Raw genomic sequence first — 24161 nt, 5'->3', positions numbered from 1 at the left:
GTCAATTCAAATCACAAAATGAGCAAGCTTGCTGTTAAATTGATCATTTTTCCACTAATTGATTTTATATTTTTAAAAGCCTTAATTAATTTATTTTTTCCACCATGACAGAATAGACAACATCCACCTGCACACATAACAATGACAATTCTGATATTGTTTGGCTGGCTATGATTTAAAGAGAGAAAAAAAAAAAAAAAAAAAAAACATAAATAAAGGCAAAATACTGGTTGTAATGTCAGCGTGTCTCCCAAAGTGCCAGGTCATATAAGACAGGGAGGCAAATCAATTTCAAGGACTCATGAAAGTTGTCAAATTTGAGAATGAAAACATATATGATCCTAAATGATTGTTTTATTAAATAATAATGAGGAGGATAAAATTAGATTAAGAAGTGATTTAGTGTCATATATTAACTTAAATGCATAACTAATAAAGCTGTACAATGAAAACAGAAAATGTAATATTCATGTAATCTTACTTAAATCACAATATTATGTCCATGGATGTATCAATTTTAATTCTTGACATATGCCGTTTAAAATGTGCATACCTATACGTTACCCACAAGTAAAATACACATTAATGAATTCCATATGAATAAAAGAATGAAGGTTATGTACAAAATTCAAGTGTCAGCTGAATATTAAATGTACTTTTCTACACTTGCAAGTGAAGCCAAGTATCAAGTATCTACATTTACACAGCTATGCATTTTTTCGGGGCCACCTGTGTAGGTCCCTTCAAGACAGATTCATTTTGAGTATTGCTTCGAAATTCAAAAACCCTGTGTTGTTACACAGCGAAGAAAAGGAAGTGGGAGCAAGCAGGAGAGAAAGGAGGAGGTTTGAGAGAAAGCTGATCAGCAACTCATAGTGCCCTCTTCTGATCACACACTGTATGGTGCACAAAATTGGGAAGCACCAGTTTTTTTGTTGTTGTTTTTACACAGGAAAGTGTTTTGTGCCTTAATAAAGCAAAACAGATAAGAATATTGTTGCACAAAGGAGTACTGGAGACCTTTTTTTTTTTTTAAATGACCTGATGCACCGAGTTACTCCAGGTTAACAGGCAAGTCAAATGGCCAGTTAAACAGTTGTCCTGAAGAAGTAAGTATAGTTTCAGTGTAAATGTGCAATTTCAAATAAACGTAACTTATCTTGTTATTCTCCTACTGACCAATTGGTTTTACACAATGGTAACAATCATAAGTCGGGATGGGCGAGCGGTCTGGGACGCAGCATTTAGTTTGCCGTCTCCCCAAGAGGCATAGGTCTCAAAGCAGTCATTTTCTCAGTTTCTGCAACACTGACAATAAAGCATATCCTCTTTTTATTTTTTGCATTGTTTAGTAGCAGAATGTCAGCTATGTGTCTGGGGTGTGCTATGGCTATTTTTCAGAATTTATCATGACTGCTTGGTTTGCACTTTTCGCGACACCAAGCCCTCATTAATTATCTCAGAAAATAATTGTTAATGGCGTGGTAAATAATCATGATTATCAAGTAGTTTAAGTCACCCTTCCACCATATGATAATGTTTGTGACTGAAGACAAACAATATCCAATATTATGTACTGTGCAACAGTAGAGTATAAAGGGGTTTCCTGGTCAGGCTTTGTTAGTGTATTAGTGTTACACTGATATAATTTTTTGCTCCCTATGCAGATTCTGATACCGGGCTATGTGGTAAGTGTCAATGAGATACTGTACATGTTTGTTTGTTTTTAAACATACAAAGTATATATATGTTTTTTTTTTTTTTTTAACTAAATCATGGCATACTTGAATGTAAAAATAATTGCTATCATGGCTTTGTCAGACACCGCTGAAATAACTTTCTGAAATAGGAAAAAATACATACACTAGATACAAAGATACAAACTTTGTGAGTGCACAGTCAATCCCTTTATCCCACATTAGTTAGTTAGTTTAGCTCATGTGCTAAACACTTTTGAAGACTATATACGTTCGCTAGCCTACTAGCCCGTTTTACCACCATCTAACAAAGCTGACATCTTTTTAGATGATCATGTAAATGTCAGTGTTCATAAAACAAATCTTCGCAGGTATTGCTGTTCGAGATGTACCTTTATCCACCATTTGAAGAAGAGCTGTTGTTGCTAAAAGCATTTTAAAACGATATCAGATAATACCGACATCGGTTTTGGGCCAATATGCAAGTTGCCTTCAAAGTGAATGTATAGGCCTTCTGACTTTGTACAAGGGCTGGTCGCAGCACAGCAGTATCCTTATTAACCATTAGAGGTCTCTAAACTAAGATGCTTGGAATTTGTTATGTGAGCATTATCATTATTAAAGCATCCAGTGGGGCATCACAATACAATTAGCCATAATATGTCAAGTCCACGACCGCATATATCGGTAGCGGCACACCCGTCGACAGGAGGGGGTAATTGGGTATGTTGTCCCGGGCCTCAGGACCATAGGGGCCCATGAATGATACTTAATTTTATTTTACTTTACATTCACATATTTATGTTTTGTATTTAAATCATTGTCCAATTAAATATTATGTTATGTTATTATATTATGTTATGCTCGATATATACTTAAAAACTTTAACATATATTCTAAATATATACTTTTTCCTTTTTTTGCACAACCCCCCCCCCCCCCCCTTTCTGTCTTAGCAGAGAATGGTTTGAACCCGCTCTGGCGCACTCAAGGCTGCACTATGTACGTGCCCTGAAGCGGGAAATTAGAATAAGTCATTGTTATAAACTCTAAACATGGCGAGTCGTCATAAATCGGGTATGTAGAAAAGAAAGAAAAAGAGATGAAGATCATAGAGGTGAACGAGAAAAAATGATTACGTTTTTAAAAGGGGGACAAGAACCCAGAGAATTAGGGCTAGAGTTGGCTGTGGACGGTGATATCGGTAAGTGAACAACAGCCGCTAACAATGAACGCTTACTTTCGCAATCACCGTGACCAATGCCCGATTCGAGTCTGTCACCGGCCGCTTGTAGCCTATTGAGCTGCAGAATGGCAAGACAAGCTGTTTGCGTTGAGCCAAGAAGAGAAAAGGTGATGGGAGATCAGGGATATACTGTATGTTAAGTCATTATGGAGCAGGTGCGCGAGGATGAACAGACTCTGGTCTGGCGACGCATTTTCTTGTTTTTGCTAGTGACCGTAGCTGGAGGAGGGCGAGCCTTCAGTAAATGAAAATAATAAAAATTACCTACACTCCACCATATCACAGGGCAGGCTTAACAACCTAGCCATGCTCTCCATCGAGTGTGAGCTTGCTCAAAAACTGGATTTCACCAATGTTATAAATGACTTTGCTGTCAAAAAATCTAGTCGCATCACTGTTTGAGGGCTTGATAACCCCAGGGATGTGGAGGGGACAGGATGTTTAGTTACACTGTTTTGTTGCTTAGCAGGCAGGCATAGCACTCTCAGTTGTATTGTATTGTATTGTAGCCTACATAGGACAATAGATGTAAATTGTTTGTTTATATTGTCACATCACATTACGGTTTGTTAAATTTAAATGTCCATCTCAAACTAAATAATTTGAAAATTTACACCGTCATTGCTTGCAAAGCGTTAAAAGTACTGTGTATGTTGTCGTGACAAGTCGGTGGCAGGGGTGGTGTGGTCGGCCCTATAATGGTCTCTTGTCCCCGGGCCCCTGCAAGTCTGTTGACAGCCCTTGGTAGCTGTTTGGTATCCGTGCCGCATTTTTGGAGTTCGACAATATCGGGATATCGGTTATTGTTTAAAAAGTCATTATCAGACAACTCAAATTTGAAGTATAGGCCTTACCATCAAAAACTTGACTGCTAAATTAGCTGAATGAAAACTCGTTGGCTCAAAACACCACAGGATTTGACTGTCATTTTTCATTTCACGAAAAAAAAAAAAACTTTTAGCTATTTCATTCTAACATCAGCCTGTTCTTCTTTGTCTTCTTCTTCGTTTTCTTTTTCGGGGAGCATCTTGGGAAGAGCGAGATTCCCTTCTTTTACGGCAGGCTTTGCAACAGGCAGCCATCATGGGAAAGTCAACCAATGTTTGGAAACTAAATCGCGAAGAGTACATATTGTGCAGTAGGGGTGTGACAAAATATCGAAATGGTGATATATCGTAATACTTTGTCTCTCAAAAGGTTATCGATATGCTCCTCACAAGAATTGAGATATCATTTTAAAAAGGTGTCAATGTCTAACAAAAAAAAAATTAAAAGGAACCAACAAGTTGCTACCAAAATCTTCCACCGTAATAGTGTCTCAGTTAACTCTAAGGCTGCATTGACGGTGCTCGACGCCCAATCCATTCAGACTGGGAACGTTCGTTCATTCGAAACCAGTGGATTCACGTCATTCTGTCCGATTTTCAGGGCATTTACAGGTCACTTGGTGTTCATTTTAGGGTATTTACAGGTAATTTCCTTTTGAGTTTGAGTCACTGCCTATTCATTTGGGTGATTCCCAGGTCACTTACTGCTCTGTAACTCAAAATAAACAGAAAGTGACCCATAAAATACTCCAAAATCAACAGGAAGTAACTGAAAATCAACAGGTAAATGACCTTAAATGGCCCAAAATTACCTCATTGCATGGCATTGGCTGCAGTTCAAATGGATTGGACGTCTGCTAGTGGTAAACTCATTCCAATTCACAGCAGAAACTTGTTTTTTCGTTTATTAGTTGTTTGTAGAATATCCTAGAATGATTTCCTGACCAATGTATTGATAATCGTTGCATTGCCATATCGTTAGATCATCGTTATCATGAGCTTTGTATCGCAAATAGTATCGTATCGTGAGTTACCAAAAGGTTCCCTCTCCTATTGTGCAGCATCTGTGTATCATTTCTTAGTATTCTAGGGATGAGAATCTAAATCCAATTCCAATTCCGAATTGGTTCTTAGTGTATCGAGGCCTCAACATCACAATGAAAAAGCCTTAACAATCCCTTTAACGATTCCTAGAGACGCGTATTGCGTCATCACGTGATGTGTCTTGTTGTCCAGACGCATCAAACTAGCATGGCGCCAAGAACCACTCGCTCCAAAGTTTGGCTACACTTCACCAGGAAAGAGGGTGGAAATAAAAGGTTACGATGGTTTAGCACAAGCATTCCAGCTGTAAACATAACAATGACAGCACGTAGGTTCAAACGCTCGACAGTGTGTCTTCACTTCACAAGGAAAAATTACGACAAAGTGACATGCAGTCATTGCAAGGTGGAGATATCTGCATCGGGAGGGAATACGACTGCACTGTCCTTTCCGAGACGCTAAAACTCAGTCCTGGCTATACAGCTAGCTAAACTCCCAAATGACGACGCAGAAGACGTTGGTATAATTTGCTGACTTTATTCAACCATCACTTGAAGAGTGAAACTAAAAATAGAAATGAAACAAATCTATTTTGTCTCCAACAACAAACAGATTCACATCAACATAAATCAGCGAGGATTACCTGCTAATACAGTAATAACACAAACGGTTAGCATGCGTTCGCTAGCATTAGTACATCGTTTAAACCACTACACAACTGGATTTAAGTGTCCGATCGTGAGTGGAAACACACAACAACAACACAAAAGATGATACAGTGCCTTGCAAAAGTATTCGGCCCCCTTGAATCTTGCAACCTTTCGCCACATTTCAGGCTTCAAACATAAAGATATGAAATTTAATTTTTTTGTCAAGAATCAACAACAAGTGGGACACAATCGTGAAGTGGAACAACATTTATTGGATTATTTAAACTTTTTTAACAAATAAAAAACTGAAAAGTGGGGCGTGCAATATTATTCGGCCCCTTTACTTTCAGTGCAGCAAACTCACTCCAGAAGTTCAGTGAGGATCTCTGAATGATCCAATGTTGTCCTAAATGGCCGATGATGATAAATAGAATCCACCTGTGTGTAATCAAGTCTCCGTATAAATGCACCTGCTCTGTTATAGTCTCAGGGTTCTGTTTAAAGTGCAGAGAGCATTATGAAAACCAAGGAACACACCAGGCAGGTCCGAGATACTGTTGTGGAGAAGTTTAAAGCCGGATTTGGATACAAAAAGATTTCCCAAGCTTTAAACATCTCAAGGAGCACTGTGCAAGCCATCATATTGAAATTGAAGGAGCATCAGACCACTGCAAATCTACCAAGACCCGGCCGTCCTTCCAAACTTTCTTCTCAAACAAGGAGAAAACTGATCAGAGATGCAGCCAAGAGGCCCATGATCACTCTGGATGAACTGCAGAGAGCTACAGCTGAGGTGGGAGAGTCTGTCCATAGGACAACAATCAGTCGTACAGTGCACAAATCTGGCCTTTATGGAAGAATGGCAAGAAGAAAGCTATTTCTCAAAGATATCCATAAAAAGTCTCGTTTAAAGTTTGCCACAAGCCACCTGGGAGACACACCAAACATGTGGAAGAAGGTGCTCTGGTCAGATGAAACCAAAATGGAACTTTTTGGCCACAATGCAAAACGATATGTTTGGCGTAAAAGCAACACAGCTCATCACCCTGATCACACCATCCCCACTGTCAAACATGGTGGTGGCAGCATCATGGTTTGGGCCTGCTTTTCTTCAGCAGGGACAGGGAAGATGGTTAAAATTGACGGGAAGATGGATGCAGCCAAATACAGGAACATTCTGGAAGAAAACCTGTTGGTATCTGCACAAGACCTGAGACTGGGACGGAGATTTATCTTCCAACAGGACAATGATCCAAAACATAAAGCCAAATCTACAATGGAATGGTTAAAAAATAAACGTATCCAGGTGTTAGAATGGCCAAGTCAAAGTCCAGACCTGAATCCAATCGAGAATCTGTGGAAAGAGCTGAAGACTGCTGTTCTCAAACACTCTCCATCCAACCTTACTGAGCTCGAGCTGTTTTGCAAGGAAGAATGGGCAAGAATGTCAGTCTCTCGATGTGCAAAACTGATAGAAACATACCCCAAGCGACTTGCAGCTGTAATTGGAGCAAAAGGTGGCGCTACAAAGTATTAACGCAAGGGGGCCGAATAATATTGCACGCCCCACTTTTCAGTTTTTTATTTGTTAAAAAAGTTTAAATTATCCAATAAATTTTGTTCCACTTCACGATTGTGTCCCACTTGTTGTTAATTCTTGACAAAAAATTAAAATTTTATATCTTTATGTTTGAAGCCTGAAATGTGGAGAAAGGTTGCAAGGTTCAAGGGGGCCGAATACTTTTGCAAGGCACTGTACATACAGGCGTTGCCTCTGTAGTTATTTTACAAACATTAACAATGAACGTAGGCTTGTAGTGTTTCCCTCTCTCACTAACTCGCTTGGATGCTTTGTAGCTGCACTTCTTCGCCTGTAAGCGCGCTCTTGTTCACGTGAGGAAGCGCAAGGGCGCCCCCACTTGAGCGTGAAAGCACACTAAAAACTAAAAGGCATGCATTTCAATATAATGGTAAATAATACACTTTAACACATATTGCCAAAGGCAGAACAATAAACTATATGCCAATATATACCTTTTTTTTTTTTCATTTCTATTACAAACATGTTTCAGTAACATTATAAGCATTCTTGTCTATTTGCCACAGTCACATATTGCCACAGTTAACATTGTGGCTTTGGGCCTCTTTTGACCTTGTTGCGAGTTTGTAAGGTTGTGACCTCTGATTAAACAAACTGGATGCCAATCAAAACATTTGTTCTTCTTTTTCCCCAAATCTGAATCGATAAGAGAATCGATAAAGAATCGAATCGTAAAGCAATATCGATAAGGGAATCGGAATCGTAAAAATCGTATCGATTCCCATCCGAAGTATTCAGTGATACAGATATGTGCATTACAGTACCGTATTAGGGCCGCTTACGATACTAGTATCAGTACAACGTAATGACTCCTTTTCAAATCCGCTTTTGATTACCGGATTTTATTACATTTGGATCCAAAGAGACTGTTCCCCGTCTAGATTTGAACTCTTTGGCTTGCATTGACAGCTGTCGTCGTCCAATCTATTAGAACTAGGAGGGTCTGGACCAAATGAACATTCATTCAGTACAGCCCTCCCAGTTCAAAGGGACTGTATTCATAAAGCTTGCGCTGTCCGACAGGATGTTTTTGATATTACATTCATCAAAAGCAGCGACCAGGTAAGGATCGGAAAGGACAAGAGAACCGTGGATCTTGGCTACATCTCGCCTTCTTCTGAACCCCCACTCCCCATTTGCTCCCCTCACTCAGAGAAGCTCAGTAGCTGAGAAGAGCCAAGGACACATGCTGCGTGGCACCCCTCTCTCATACCTCTTTCTCCTCCTCCTCTCATACCTCTTCCATTATTCATACTAAAATACAAGTGATGTAAAGATGAATAATAAATGGAGTCAACACAAAACAAAAGTTGGCAGGCCAGTGCTGTCAGCATGGTCACTTGACAGAAATAAAAAATAAATAAATAAATAAATAAATATTTAAAAATAAATAAAAGAAGCCTAATAGCATAATTTCTTAAGTCTTTCTTAAGTTGGGGGACAACAAATGTTAAGAGTCCAGTTGCCGTAAATTAAATCTTGCAGATCGCTAGGAAAAGAAGAGAGAATTTACATAGAAAAAGTAAATTTTTAGGAAGCATGATATATATATTTTTTAATACTGGGACAGCACTGTATTTTTCGTCACACCATCAATGAACGATTTTATTTTCATACATAAGATGCACATGATTATAATTCAAAATAGTGCCTCAATGTACTGGTTTGTCATTTGTCATCTTTTCACATTCTATAGGTCATGTTTATTAATGTATTATTTCATTTAACCGTTTTAGTTTGATTAATGATCGATGTGTGTTTTCAGCACTTTACTGGAGCAGTATAATGTAGTTATGCTCCAACAATATAGGTTCCCGGTCATTTAGCAAAACCAGAATTCATGCAAAACATGAACTGGATTATAAAGCACACTGTCAATTTTGGGGGGAAACTTAAGGATTTTAAGTGCACCTCGTAGCCCGAAAAATATGGTAACTTAAATTTAACTCAAAATGTATGCAATTTGGTTATTGATATTTCCTTTATTCTAAAAACATAATTTTTTAACACTTTTGGAAATAAAAATTAAAAAATAAATAAACTAAAAAACATCAAGTCATCACGTCTCGATTCAACTTTAACCTTTGAAAATTAGCATTACTTAAGATGAAAAAGAATTTTAAACATTTTATTTATATATAATGTGACAGAATTTTTAATGTGCTTTCAAGCTTAGCATTTGTTATCTATGCCTCATTATTTGAACAAGTTCAAAATAAACTACAACCGCCCAGTTCCCTCTACTGGCTGATTGAGAACCTACAAGCAGCAATTTGTCCGCAATTGATTAATGTAATTAATCAGCTCTGAGGGTGAAAGGGAAAAAATAGGAAAAAGGGCTCAAAGGATTAATGCGTACACATACCTAGAGTATACCTACCAAATTTCATTGTAATTCGTCCAAAAATAACAGCGTAGCAATTTTAATTCTGCTATTAATTAATGTAATTTATCAGCCCTGCGACCAAAAAAATAACAAAAATCAGTTAGACCCCAAGTATTGATCAGGGTCCCCCCAGGATTGATAAATCTAAATTCAAGACTTTTAAAACCCTTTTTAATGCCATTTCAACTGAAAATTAATACTTTTCTCGCACCCATTATTTAGATAATATTGAATCATATTAAAAAAAATAAAGCACTGAACATCAAATTTAACCTCAATTACTAAGTGTGTTTGATAAAAGTGCACATTTACTGAAGATACAATTAAAACACATTCTAATATAAGGTCTTTCAGATTTTTTTCCCCAGGATAAAATAGATTTTACACTATTTTTGTAAAGCAACTTCAGAAATTACATTTGCAATACAACAGGTTTCCCTTTTAAGAGGACCTATTCAAGGTGGTAGGTTGGTGATTGTCAAGTTGGTCACCTTAACTGGTGATTGTCAAGTTGGTCACCTTAACTGTAAAAGTTCTTGGGAAAATTTTGCAATTGGCAGTGAAAGTTTAAAAAACAGCCACTGAATGTCAGTAGTTTACCATTAATTACCACAAAATAAAAAAGCTACACATGACCATTTCCCTTGGTGATTGTTTTTTTTCTAATCACATTACAAGAAGTATACAAAACACATGTTAATCCTTTGTTAGCTATTAAAGACATTTCTTTTAATCAGATAGAGAAAATCCATACTCTTATTCAATCAAGAAAAAGATTTAAATATACCAGGAGGTGTTTTACTATCACCTACATTATAATTTGCCTATCACCATGCCATGTTATTCAGATCAACGTTACCCCGCACTCGTTCCAATAATAGTGTCAACCGTGTTGTGTATCTGAGGGTGATGGTGGATCTACGACTCCGGTTTATCCATGCTTAGGCTAGTGCACCTGCCAATACCCCATTGAACATGGCTAACTCTTGAGTTGAAACTACGAAATTCACATTCATTCGAAAGGCAAACCGTGCAGAAATACATTATTGCATGTAACACATTTTAATTGGAGAAATTGGCAACTTACTTTGAAATGTTAAGCAGGTCCACTGCCTTCGCATGATCCATAAACTGCGACCCAAAGTATCTGGATGCGACTTGGTCGCCGATCCAATACCTCACATGCTGGTCCAACTGTTTGGACTTGGTTGTCTTGTTGAGACTTTCGTCGAACATAACAACTAAGGTATCTGAGCAGTTCCTTACGTTAGCACACAGTACTGTGCGATTGCCTGCTGTTGTGATGTTGATGCTAATGATGCTAACAGCGCGCACGCACGCAGTGCATTAGGATTTGTAGTGCAGTGCATCGTAAAAATTCTACGCGTCATCTTCGTTATGTATTAAAAAAAAAAAAAAAAAGTTTGTCGCGGATATAATTTAGGTTGCACTGAGATGTTCTTCAAAATAAAAACCACAGTGAAAAAATTCCAGACTTAGACAGCTAATTTAATACTTTTAATACCTTTAATAATGGAAAACTAAATTCAATGCTTTTTAAATACTTTTAATAACCCGCAGGTAACCTGTTGATGCATACACATCCCTTGTATTTAACTATCAAATTTCATTCTGATCCCTCCCTAAATAACACAGGAGTAGCAATTTTAGTTAGTTAGCAAGAAGAACAACAAAGTAAGTGAGATTTTGAGACCCCCTTCGGGACAGTTTAATAAAAATTGGGTCATTTTCTATGTTTAAAGAGTTACAAAGAAAAGCCAAACACAGTTCAGAATAGAGAATAACTCAGTCCAGAGTATGTTTTAAAGCCAAACAAGTGTCGTACCAAAGCACAGCTCCAAAAATCACAAACCTTCACTCAAGCAAAAGAGGCTGACCACAAGAGCCGCATTAGACAACTTGAAAGAACAAAGAATCACGGCTGAATCTCAAGCTAGTCAGGTGGAAGGGAGGGGCGCTTGAGTTTTTTTTTGTATGCCAAAATGCTGCTCTTGTTTGAGGATCTGGCAGAAGGGACAGCCGCACACTGTATCTCAAAGTGAAGGGGAAAATGAGCAGAGGAGCATATTTTCTCGTGCCATACAAACAAAACAAAAAAAAAAAGACGGAGAAAACTGATTTCAGGCCTCTTTCAAGCTGATTAGATCAGTGCCTCTTTTCTTCAAATGTGTTGTGTATAAATGCTGTCATTTATTGCGAGCATTTCAGACAGCATGAATCAAAATGTCCTTGATGTTTGCTTAGCGATTAATATTGTGTACATTTGTCATGCGTGGCGTCTCGCAATTAATATGGGAGCCGTGTGCCGAATGTCTGCCTGAATATCTAATATAAAAGAAAAATGGGTGAGGATTGCATTTTGTTTTTAATGTTTTGCTCGAGCGGAGCACTGCTGTCACGCCTGCTTCTTTTTTTTTTTTTTTTGCAGGATGTCAGACAAAAAGAAAGGCGAGATAGAGAGGGAGGGATCCTGGAGGATGGGGGGTAGGAGGGGGAACGAAGGGGCTACTGACATGCACTTGTCTCCAATCTCTTCGAATCCATTGCACAATTCATCTGCTTTGTCTCTAATGCCACGACTGAGGACAATCAGACCAGACGCCCATTAGATTTCTCATACTACCCCACCACCACCATGAAGACCCCTCCCTTACACCTCTTTTTTTCTTCCTCCATGTGACATGCTGACTGAACGAGAGCTAAGGCAATTCACCAAAGCGCCAGAGCAAAAAATATCCTTCCTAGCCCAAAAAACAGGGGTATGTCAGGGAGGCAACCACATCAAAACCATGTTGTCATGGAGATATAGTACGGTCAACAGTCCCTGAGAGACCCAGAATATACGCCATACAGTATACGCACACAACAGCCTTTATGTATTTATCCGGGAAAAGATTTGCTTAAAAATAAAATGGAAATACAGGATAAGGAACATTTGTAGCAGTGATACGTGTAGCCTTATTTTTATCAATATGATCTAAAAACAGTGACAGTTCACCATTAAATATGTGGTACAATGTGATTGCGTGAATAAAACAATTTTATTTGCTTTGAAAGTCTTTTCTTCGACACTATTGTGTTTTATGACGCTGCATAGTTAACACATCTGCTGTCGTGTCACTATTACCTTGAAAGGGCACGCATTTAACTGATTGGCTGCCATTGACGGCGCTAGACGTCGAATTCATTTTGACTGGAAGTCCCTGGGAGCCTCTCCCAGTCAAAATGGATTGGATGTCTAACGCTCTAATGGGAGGTGGAGGTGGAAGGAGCTTCGTCTGAGTCTCAGATGGTGAAAATAGAAAGACAGCAATAGATTTAACGGGTACAGAAACTATAAACCGTGTGTGTCTGATTTTCTGAGCTAAGTTTTTTATGTTTCGAGTGTATCAGCATTTTATGTGCTGTACGTGCCTGGCATGCCGCACAATGGTCGTGAGCTGTGTCATTTTCTGTTTAATCATTATTTTCTCCATTATCAGATGTCTAATAAATGTGAAATTTGCATACTTAAATGCTTTTTGCAACAGTCATTCACACGATGGTAATTTATACTAGGTGTTTTTTTTTAATGCAATTACCAAAAAGTCGTTTTCCCTGTGGTTCTTGAGTTTATATCCTCAACATTGTTACCAGAGTTGTTCTGCTCTAGTTAACATTTTGAGTGTTATAACATAGTTAGCCAATAAATGAGGCTGTGATCACAGAATTCATACCAAATGTTAGATCAATTCAACACCAGTACGAAAAAAGAAATTATCGACTCAGACGAGCAGGACTTGCGTAAGCGGTGTACGGATGCCAAAATGCTTCCTCTTTTGAGGTCATGTGACCACAGTTCCTCAGCCAATAGCATTATCAGAGAGAAAAGGAAGAAATCTTCCTGGAACGCTTGGCAAGTCGATGTTCTGCTTGCAAGATAAGGAGCATTCAGAATGAGGGTTTTAAAAAAAAAAGGATCTAAAATGTGCTCCTTCACCTCACTTGTTCAGGACGCTGGCAGCACTTGACTTCAGCTTTTGAGCAGAACTACACCAGAGCTCTAGCCTCGTACAAGAGGATCCTCCATCCCAACAGCTCGCCGGGGTCACTTTATTGAGGTTACTCTGCTGTGCACTACATAAAAAGGCGGGAGATTGAGGGATATTAATGGTAAATGTGGCATAGCTACGGCATTAAAACCCCTTCTTTGTCCTCCCTTTTTTCTTTGTTTGGCCAGAAGAGCTAAAGGCTTAAGGATAAAGGTAACGCTGGAATCATGAGACAGGGATAAAAGCCAGAGAGAGATAGTGAGCTCGGACCAAACGACACAGCAGTGGATAATTAAAACACCCAGGGCCCCTGAACTTCCCCCATCCATCCATCTACTCTTTCCCCTCCTAAAAACACACATTCTTACATGCTCACAAAGAAAAAAAACATAGAGGCCGACACAAATGCATACTCCCATGTAGTTCCGACAGTGGCTCCCCGCTTTAAGAAATCCACAGAAGCGGAAGCGCGTATATCTCCCACTGCTGGCTTCTGTTTATTTTTCATTTGTACATTTTTAAGGATCATGAAAGAGTATTGTTTTTATCTGATTACTCCCAGACTGCCTGCCTCCACTGTCTCAAAATGGCCCAGGAATCATGAACCATATGGACTTTTTCATTTAACAAATGCTTTCTTTCTTTGCATGTAATGCATTTACTTCAGATTACATTTACAGCATATTAAGTATATAAGTACTGAAATACAGATTTAAAAAAAAAAAAAAACAAATACTAAGTTTAAAAAATTGAGATTAAATGAATATTAAAGTATTTTACATACAGTACTATGCAGTTTATCCTCAATTAGCAGGGTGCAATTGCGGCGCTATCCCTTTTGATCTTGAGGCTTAGCAGCGATCATTCGCTGCCAATTTCTCCCCATCAAAATGGATTGGACATCTAGCACTATCAATGGCAGGCAATGAGTTAAATACTATGGAGTTAAAATAATTATGAATGTGTTTTATTAACATTTTATTAATCTATTATTTTTATTTATAAATGTATCATAAAAAATCATGATCAAGACTTTTATACATATAAATGTATAAATATATTTATTAAAATTGTAATTGAGACCTGGCGTCCACATACAAATGTTTAATATTGTGGCCTAAATGATCTGGAATGTGACATCCACACATGTGAAAGCCAGGTCTTTATGGGGTTAAGTTGTTTATTTATTTATTTATTCAATAAATTTATAAAAGTATAAAAAATAATTACTTGCCCAATGGAGGGCTGAGAAATAAATGCAAGGCTTTCTTCATTATAATGAAAAAAAACTATATGCAAAAGGTATGTATTGTATTTATGTCTATGTTTGTGATCAAGCTTTAAGTCCACTTGTCAGGCCACACTGCCCTCTGTTGGTGGCCTTGGATTAAGGCATGTTAAACCTGACATCAACAGTTAACATTTTAACTCCATTTTATGACTGTCTTACATTTTAAAAGATCTCAAAAAAGTCTTACATACTCTCATGCATGGTTGTATTTCTAGTTGAACTTGATGAGGTGTGACTTGACTAGCTGGCTTCATATGTCATTGGCGTGGTCAATGACCTCGCGTGGGAGAGCGGTGCGGCACCCAATGAAAAAGTGGTGAATAAGGATGTGTTAAAGCAGCATGTTGACGGGGGAATAGCAGCTAAAAGGATCCCTACACTTTGCCCACACTGAAGTCATTACCACCAGGCCTTTGATTTCCACATGCAAAAAGCTCAGGTTGTGAGGGCCCCATGTGCTGCACCAGAGGAGTGCATTTTCGTCGGTCTTCATGTGGTGTTAATGTCTGCACCAGTCAGGGAGGGGAAAAAAGGGGGCAAAGTGCTTGCTCAGACCTTTTTTGATCATTTTGAAGATGATTAAAAGATCTGTAGGGTGGCCTTCGCACTTGGCTACCTTGTCATCTTCACTCTGTACTGAATATATAAATTCTTCTCTTAAAAAGCATATACTTGGTCAATAAAAGTACTACTTTTGACGGTAAAGAGACGATCAGTGCAGGCGGTGTCTGCGTTCTGCATGATTAAGATTTTGCTGGCTGCAGCCAAAAGGAGGGCAGGGAAAGGTCAAGGGGCGTGAGAAAAACAATCACCTGCTGTTCACTTAACCGCTTGGTCAACACCAAGTGCAGCCCACTCTTTGACTCTATCTATGTGTTATGTGTCACATAGGTGCTTGGGCACAGATGGCAGTGTACGGATACAAAACAGAGGTCTATTTTTGTGACTATGAAATGAGTATAACATATAGAACAAGTATAGTTTTTTGGAGGGGGTGGACATCTGTATTGACCTGAATCTAAAAAATGCAATGGTAATGGAATGGCAATATAATGCACATAACATCAGATAACTTTAGAATTAGCACAGTGATATTTTTTTTCTTTTTGCATTTGCTGATTTAAATGCAACACTATAAATAAATGAATTGAGTTGATATAACAGTGATTATACTACTAGAGCTATGTGGGCTGGCTCTATTGGTTCGTGAAAGAATCACCGAATTAAATGTTCAAATGGTGCGTAATGAACTGTTTAATACAGTTCAGTTATAGTCAAGTACAACGCATGTGTATTTAATGTTTTCGAACTGTTTGTTTTCAAATATTTGGATGCATTTTCATTAAAGTAGTGTACATAATTTAATTGTGTCCTTATTGAAGAACAGTTTTTATTTTACTCTGAAGACAGAGCGTTAAAACACGTGCATCATTTATAGTATATTTATACAGTATATCATAATTTTTCATACCTCTTTGTGATACTATTTTCTATGAGTCTACTTGCCACTGTTAACGCTAGAAGTCAACCCTCCTTGTCAAAGTGCATTGGACATCTAATGCGGTCAATGGAACTGATATCCAATCCTCCCAGTTTAAATGAAGTGGACGTCCATACTTATCAGTGGCAGGCAATGAGTTAAATAATATAAAATTAAAGAAGTGTACCTTTGTTTTTATTCACACATTTATTTCGTTTTTTATAAGATTGTTGTATTTATTCATAAAAAATATCAAATGAAGATTAATAATAAAAGAACTTAATATAACTGTGACATGGCATCAGCATAAATCACTTTTTCCTAATTACCAAAAAATGTCACTTGCACGATAAAAGGATTAAACGGCAAAGTTGGATGCATAATCATCAGCATAATGGTATAGTTGTCCAAGTTCAATTCAATACATGTATATTCAGAAATCGAGAAAAAAAAATGTAGCAAACGTTTATCAATATTGTTATTGAAAAGACTTGATAAATTATGCTACAAGGACAGTAATAAGTAACACATTTAACTCATGCTGCATCAGATTAAAAAAATAATAATAATAAAAATAAAAAATTGAATTTAAAAATTGTCAAGGAAATGGTAGTACTGCTCCCTTCACACCTGACTCCAGCAGAGGGTTAACGTCAGCCAGACCGGATCCGACAGCTTTAGTCTCCAGAACAGCCAGCTTACACAGATAAGTGGGCCAGGCTGGATAAGCCTCACTCAAATATTCTATTACAGTGCCAATTACCCCTCAGTAAATAATATAAGTATGTTGGAAGAAGCCACAGAAAAGTTGAAGTGTCCAAAGACTTCTAAAAACATACTGTACATTTTTGTAAACTACTATTCCAGATATTTTACTTCGATTTGACAGCAGGTATAAATGTGTCTGATTTACAACTATTCTGCACCATTTGACGACACACTTCGACACACGCCCACGGTCACTTGAAACCTGCTTGCTGTCCAGGCCCGAGCAAGCCTCTCACAGCAGACATCCACAAAGCTGGTTCTCTAATGGGGACAAATTGGCAATGTCTGTACAGGCTGGTGCTGTGTGCTAGAGCTGTGAATTGATAGTGATGCCTAATGATCCCCCTGGGTAGATCAATACCAATAATCTCCTTTCCCACCTATCCCCGTCATTGACTATAGTGAAACTAGAGGAGCAGCTTGGGGAAAAGTACTGGTCAGAGCGGCAGGGTCAGGAGTTCAAGGGGCACAACTCAAACGTGGACAAAAACTTCTGTTTTTGCCAGGAATGGATATGAAAGTGAAATCAAAGCGATCTCACACTTGCTAACAACTGAGAAACAGCCTTACAGACAGACGGGATTGTCTAAAACATAATCAGCGGAACACAGCGGGTGGGAGATTGAAAACAAACAGTAGGGAAAAATGAAAGATGTATTAGGTGATCAATATTTTTGGCCTTTCTATGGTTATTAGTGTCCAATTTTACTTATAAGCAGGGTTGAATTTATGCCCATTGTTGTAAATCCCTGAGGCGCCGACTACCGAAAACATGAATTGAAATGTTATTTGAAGATGTGATGCAATCTCATTCATAGAATTCGTTAAGCTACGATAATTTTTTGTGGTACTGTTCCAATTCACTTCTGGACATGTAGTATTTACTTATGCACAGATGCCATTTGAATCCGCATATTTCTCACATACTGTGTAGTGTGTACTATTGTATGCTTGGAATTACATACGCACAATATCTATATTTGTCACTTTGTTGCTGAAAAAACAGAATTTCCCCAATGTAGGGGTAATAAAGGCTTACTCTGTGTCATTATTTTCAAAAAACATTTCAAGACGTCTTCAAAACATGCAGTACTTTGTGTCATTGCCAGGTATTAATTAAAAATAAACATTCCTCCTGCTCCTTTTCGAAATCATAAAACACAACCTTTCCTAGCTTGTATCGTAAGAATACATTTTACCAAGAGTAAAGCGGCGAATTCATGTGTAAAGCTCAGGATGTGTTCACCAGTGCAAGAGTGAGATGAAGCGTGGCGTCCCTATGGACCTTAGCGTGCGTGTGTGCGTGTGAATGTGTTGTGTGCGTGTCCGTGAGCTCTGCAGTCATAAAGCCTCACATCACCCCCTCGAACCCCGTGGTCAGCAGCTGATTACTCCCACCAAACGCATCCATACACTTTATCCCAGCTGTCATAGTGCATACTCATTACAGACTGCACCAGCCAGCTGACTCCACGCGGCCACACCCGCCCGGACGTGGCCGCGGGGCCAAATTGGGGGGGCAGCAGCCACAAATCAGAAAGTGGGTGAGTACATTTTGCTCTCCAAATTTACCATTAGGACCACATGACATTTTGGTGTCAGTGCTTGTTTTCAGAGAACGTACGAACCCTGCATATGTCGACATCGGTTTTATGTTGGTGTTCAATGAATTAATAATTACTCTCCGTTAAATTACACTATCGCAGCTTGGTGCCATTAACTATTGATGCTAGAGTCCAAAGTTGAGTCTACCATTAAGACTACTACAGTTGTCCGATATTATCAGTTAGCCAATAATATCGGCCAATAAAAGCATTTTAAAATGATATCAGATAATATCGACATCAGTTTTTCATTATTGGTTTTTGGCCAATTTGCATACGGCAGTGCCGTCATGTCCATTTATTGACTGCCTGTGTTTCTGGTGTTTTGACACCCCCTGCTGGCACTAGGTGTAATTGGTTCTAAAAAGTTCTAGCACTTACGGATGATGTCATCACAGGTCGACACGAGCTCTTTGACCTAAATGCACGACCTAACGTCTGCAGCCATTGTGCCATAGCAGTTCTTGCCGTCTCACGATGTTGTTTGTACAAGCATCGCTTGAAAGTTATATTGTTCCTTTGTATTATATCCATGAGAGTGATGTAGCATATTAGAGATGTGTATACTTTGTTTTGTTTGCATTTGTGGTAAAATCTGGTTACATTATTTCATTGCTTGCATGCTGTACTATCAGTTGCCATTCAAATTTTATTTATTACTTTATTTCATATTATTGACACAATGTACTCTTGTCAAGAAAAGGATGACCTCATTAAAGCCAATTCAACCTAACTCCACTTCTCTTTAGAGCCTGATTTTTTCGCTATCTGTCGATTTGTGTACCCACACACACATTGAGGACAGAATAAGTGCTTTATTGGCACTTTGCACTTGCACTTGATCCAAAAACTATTTTGATTTCAACAATAAATATAGTGGTGCAATATAGGCACTTTTCCCCATAACTTCAATTAAAGTTCTCTTATTTTTCACAGAATGTTTATTTGGAGAACCTTGAAGTTATTACATTTATCATTATTAAAGCATCCAGTGGTGCATCACAATACAATTTGTTAAGTCAGAATGATATGGTATAATAATAAAATATGTTAAGTCCACGACCGCATATATCAGTATCGGATTTTTTGGAGTTGGGCAATATCGGGATATCGGTTAAAAAGTTTACAGTAAACGGACAACCTTAAAGACAACTTAAACGGGGACACATGAGGTAACTTTAGAGTTGACTTGATGCATCAATAGCAGTTATCTCATATTGTACTTGCCTCAAGCATGTGTGTGTGTCATTGGGGGATACGTGTGTGTGTGTGTGTGTCTTTCAAAAAGAAAGGAGGGGGTTCTATCAATACGAAGGGTGGCACACTGTCATACATACAGTATGTGTTTCTCCAAAGCAACCCACATCTGGCCTTTCACATTTTTCCTAAAAATAAAATTTTGACCAATGCCTCAACGTACGTATGCATTCTTAAGAATATTAATGGCAATTATATCTTAAAAGCATGTGAGAATTACCTCATTGGCTGCTATTGACAGTGGTAGATGAAACAAAATTGTACGAAAAAGATTTGCTGTTTAACATTGACTAACATTGACATTTAACTGAGCGATCTGACCAAATCACGATTTTTTTTAAGAATGCCTTGTTGATCAATTGTTAGTTGTTATAAACTGTTTTTGTCAGCATAAAAAAGCGTTGGGATGTTTCCTGCCTTTGAATGGTTCAGAGGAGTTTGTATGAGGGTGAATATTAATTCTTTATAGAGTGAAATAAGATGAATCAGTCCTAATTTTTGTTCCATTGAATATTTGCATTAAGCTAGCAGGTGTCAAAAAAACAATGGATTTTGTATTTTATTGCACACTGTATATAAATTTCTTTATGAAGGACTCATCAAAATTTGCCAAACCATAATCAATTTGCATCTCCTCCATGTTTCGTCGAATAAATATCTCAAGACTTATCACTGATACTGATCTAAACAAATCTGTTCTATCAATGACCTCCATCATAAAATCCCCCAGCCCTGCATTGACCACACTCATTAAGTCATTTGACTCAAAAAGTGGATTGGACGTCCTTCACCGTCAATAGCACTGAAACATGATCATTCAATGCCAGCCATTCCAATTCAAATGGATTTGATCTATCGCTGTCAATAGCTGTGAATGATAATAATATTGTAATTTAATTTAACATTAAAGGAAGAAAATATGAACTCTAAACTTAAAAAATGCACAATAAATTTGTTAGTATATAAATCTTTGCTTTTATGGTGCAACAGTGACAATAAACTACTGTAATTTTGTTCATAATTAAACTGCCTAATTTACAATAAGAGTTGTTAATTACGTCCTTCATTGAGTAGTACAGCTGACGAGGGTAAACTGACGATGATAATCAAGAAGATGATTAGGAGAAAAATATGTAAATACAATTAAACTAGCTGTACACTCATTTGTAATATAATCAAATCAAGAGGGAAAGGTTATTTCAATCAGCATCTCAGAGATGAGCATCAAAGAAAACATGCTATGTTTGCCCAACCCCCGGCACCCCTATCCTTGCCTCCCAGGACAGCAAAGTGCAGAGCTTAAACAGGAGCTTTTAATTCATTACATGATTATGTCATCTCATACTAATCTGTGCAGTGGCCTCCACTGCTTTGACATGCAAATGGCTTGGAAAAATGTCTAGGGAGGTAAAGAGGGAGGAGGCGAGGCACAAAATAGCAATCATCACATCTAGTCAACGAGTTGAAAATATGCCCTAAAGCACATCTGCCATTTTTTACCAACCCTTCTTACTCGATTCCCTCCACTTTCCGCCATTTTTGTCAAAGAACCCCCTAAACAATGCTGTGGCAAGATCACATGAGGAGGCGGCAATCTGTTGAAGATCGGGCTCCCTACGGAGTATGTCTAAACAGTAAAACGCATGGCGCGCGCTCGCATCCAGCCCTCTCCCATTTACGCGTGCCCCTCATCTGCATATTCACAAAAAAAGGCCCCTCTGGCTTTCCCCTCATCAGTAAACCCCTCCCCGCAACCTCATCATCAGCACACATCGCTTTTACTCAGGGAAGCCAGCTGACTAGAAAGTGTGCCAAATGGGACCATACATACACACACACACTGATAATACGGAAAACACACACGGTTCCATATTTTTACCACACACAGCATAAAAATATGCACTTGCATAGTAAACAGAGAAATCAGACCTAGTTGGATCTGGTGACACCAGTATTGGCCGCGCTCATCTAATTTCCATCCCACCTCACCCCCCTCCCCTCAATCTTCCTCCTCCTCTTCCTCCTCACCCCTCCTCTCATCATCAGGTACCTAGTGACGAGCGGCCCGTGATAATCCACAGCCTCTAACCAATCAATCAGCAGCATCGTAATCAGCGGCGGTAGAGAGCCAGAGAAGAAGAGAGGGAGAGAAAAGAAGCCCATAACTTACCACGGGTCGCCTCCAGTCTGTTGAGCGCAAGTAAAGAGTTCTGCTCGGGGGTTTTTGGCGGCAGCTATGTGGACTAGTTCGCCACAAATATGACACCTTTGGGTGATTCTTTAAAAAAAGAAAAAAAAAATTCAATGCATTATAAACATGTAACCAACATATAAAAGCACACCCCCTCCCTTTTCCTATTTCAGTCCGACTCACTACCTTTCTCCCTCACTCCCTCTTGCAGTGACTCTCTCGCTCCCTATTTGCTTCTCTCCTCCTTCAGCTTGTGCCTGTTGCAATACTGTGGACATATACAAGCCATACAGTGGAGATATGTATTAGGAAGCATGTGCCGACCATAAAAAAAAAAAAAAGCATGGCTGGTGTGATAGCCTTCAGATCAGCTGGACCTTGTGTCTGGTGGTGGGAGGGAGTGAAGGAGGCAAGGGAGGGTCAAAGCTAAATGTTCTTCAAAGAACACAGGGACCAAATTCTATGAATCGAACACATATTCCCTCACTTCCCTCCCATTGGATTCTATCCGCCACCCCCACCTCACCAGCTCCCTCCCATCACCCTCAACCCCATCCCAAACCTTCCTTGTCCTACCCCATTTCTGCTCATAGGCATTGCCTCTGCAGACATCCTTTGAGGGGGTTAGTCGTCTCCAAGAAGAGGTAATGCCGCCAAGCAGCTCCATACATTTTGCCTTGAGGGTTAGATAGCTGAAAAGCCTTGCCTGCGATCATCCATTTTTTTTTTTTAGGCAAAGACAAGAAAAACGTACTGGTTTTACACACCTCCCCAAAAAGATCTGATGCTGAATTTAGCATAGGATTACACAAAACCTCTCCTGTGCACCTGTGAACAGAACCTAGGTTTCTCCATGCTATGATTCCTCTCCTCCCCCTCACCAAAGGCGGCACACAAGCAGCAGCTGGGGCACAGTGCCTAAGTTTAGTTATACAACAGAAGAGCTGCGCCGTGAATGAAATGTTGTGTTCGAGAAGCCTCTCCATGGAGATATTCCTGAAAGAGAACACTCGATATATTTGTAACTCATGCTGCCCGTCCTGTGGTGCCTGAATGTCAGTACTTTAGCCGACATGCTGAGGTGCGCTCCGGAGGCCTTGTGCAGACGGCAGCAAGGTGCTGACTGTGACTTAAGGGAAAAATCCATTAGTCGCCAACGGCATAGCTGTGATACATTCCCTTGACTTTGTTGTAGGAAACATGGGTTCACGAATCAATGACCAAGTGAAATTGAGAGTAAATGGACTTTTAACCATATGCACTGATGGCAAACTCACCGCATCGGCCATTCCCTTACCTTTCCCGCTCACCCACCACACAGGCTTTTGGCTTTTCTTCCTCATTGGGTGTTCTCTCGGGTGAATACAATGTGAAGATTTTGTAACATTACATACTGCCAGGTAGCCAAGATATTTGATCATGTCCGTTTCCTAAGATAGTCTTCTCGACCTGTTCCCTTAAACCCCTAATTTTTTCCAGTTGCAACTTCTACTCTAACTTTAATCACTCCAGCAACTCAAGAAATTCATCATCACCATTCTGAGTGTTAAGCAGCTAAATAGGTAAAGTTTTTCAAAATAAAAGGAGTGAATGGTTGTCCTGTGAATAACGGCATGTTATTCCGTTATCACTGGGTCTGATCAAGGCTGTGTGCTGAGCTGCATTCTTGTCACTACTACACCTCCTGACCTACAACTGCTCAGTCCAAAATTCAATCCCATTGTTATAAAGTATATTTTCAAGTACAGACATGTCCACAAAAGCTACAATCTACTGAGAGAAACCACACCTCTGGCCTGGTAGGGAAAGAATGCCAGGTACTTTAATTCCAGATTAAACTAAATAATGCTGGTCTGAGGGATTCAATCTTAACAAAGAGTACCGGTGCTCTCTACTCAAGCATGTCTGAAGGAGCATTCCTTCCACCAGACAGGATGAGTGCCGCTTGCGTTAGGAAGAACTTCACACATCAATCAACTAGACTATTTACTCCACTTCCATCAGGAAATAGGAGCACCAACAGCAGGACAACACACTGTACCACAGGAATACAGTGGTACCTCTACCT

The 24161-nt window shown here is 39.0% G+C and overlaps 1 protein-coding gene across 4 annotated transcripts in view; it reads right to left on the bottom strand.

Moving 5' to 3' along the window:
• Nucleotides 1–22269, bottom strand: part of zfhx3b (zinc finger homeobox 3b) — a 533557-nt gene extending 511288 nt beyond the window's left edge. For all 4 annotated transcript variants that reach the window (XM_057852651.1, XM_057853147.1, XM_057853219.1 and 1 more), the window contains exon 1: nt 22073–22269. The gene's annotated coding sequence lies outside the window, so the exon portion shown is untranslated. The remainder of the gene's footprint in view (nt 1–22072) is intronic.
• Between the last annotated feature and the right edge of the window lie 1892 nt (nt 22270–24161).

This window comes from Corythoichthys intestinalis, chromosome 1 (assembly GCF_030265065.1).
Source record: "Corythoichthys intestinalis isolate RoL2023-P3 chromosome 1, ASM3026506v1, whole genome shotgun sequence".
NCBI classification, from domain to species: domain Eukaryota; kingdom Metazoa; phylum Chordata; class Actinopteri; order Syngnathiformes; family Syngnathidae; genus Corythoichthys; species Corythoichthys intestinalis.
Note: the sequence above shows the minus strand (reverse complement) of the source record. Positions and strands in the feature narration are given on the sequence as shown.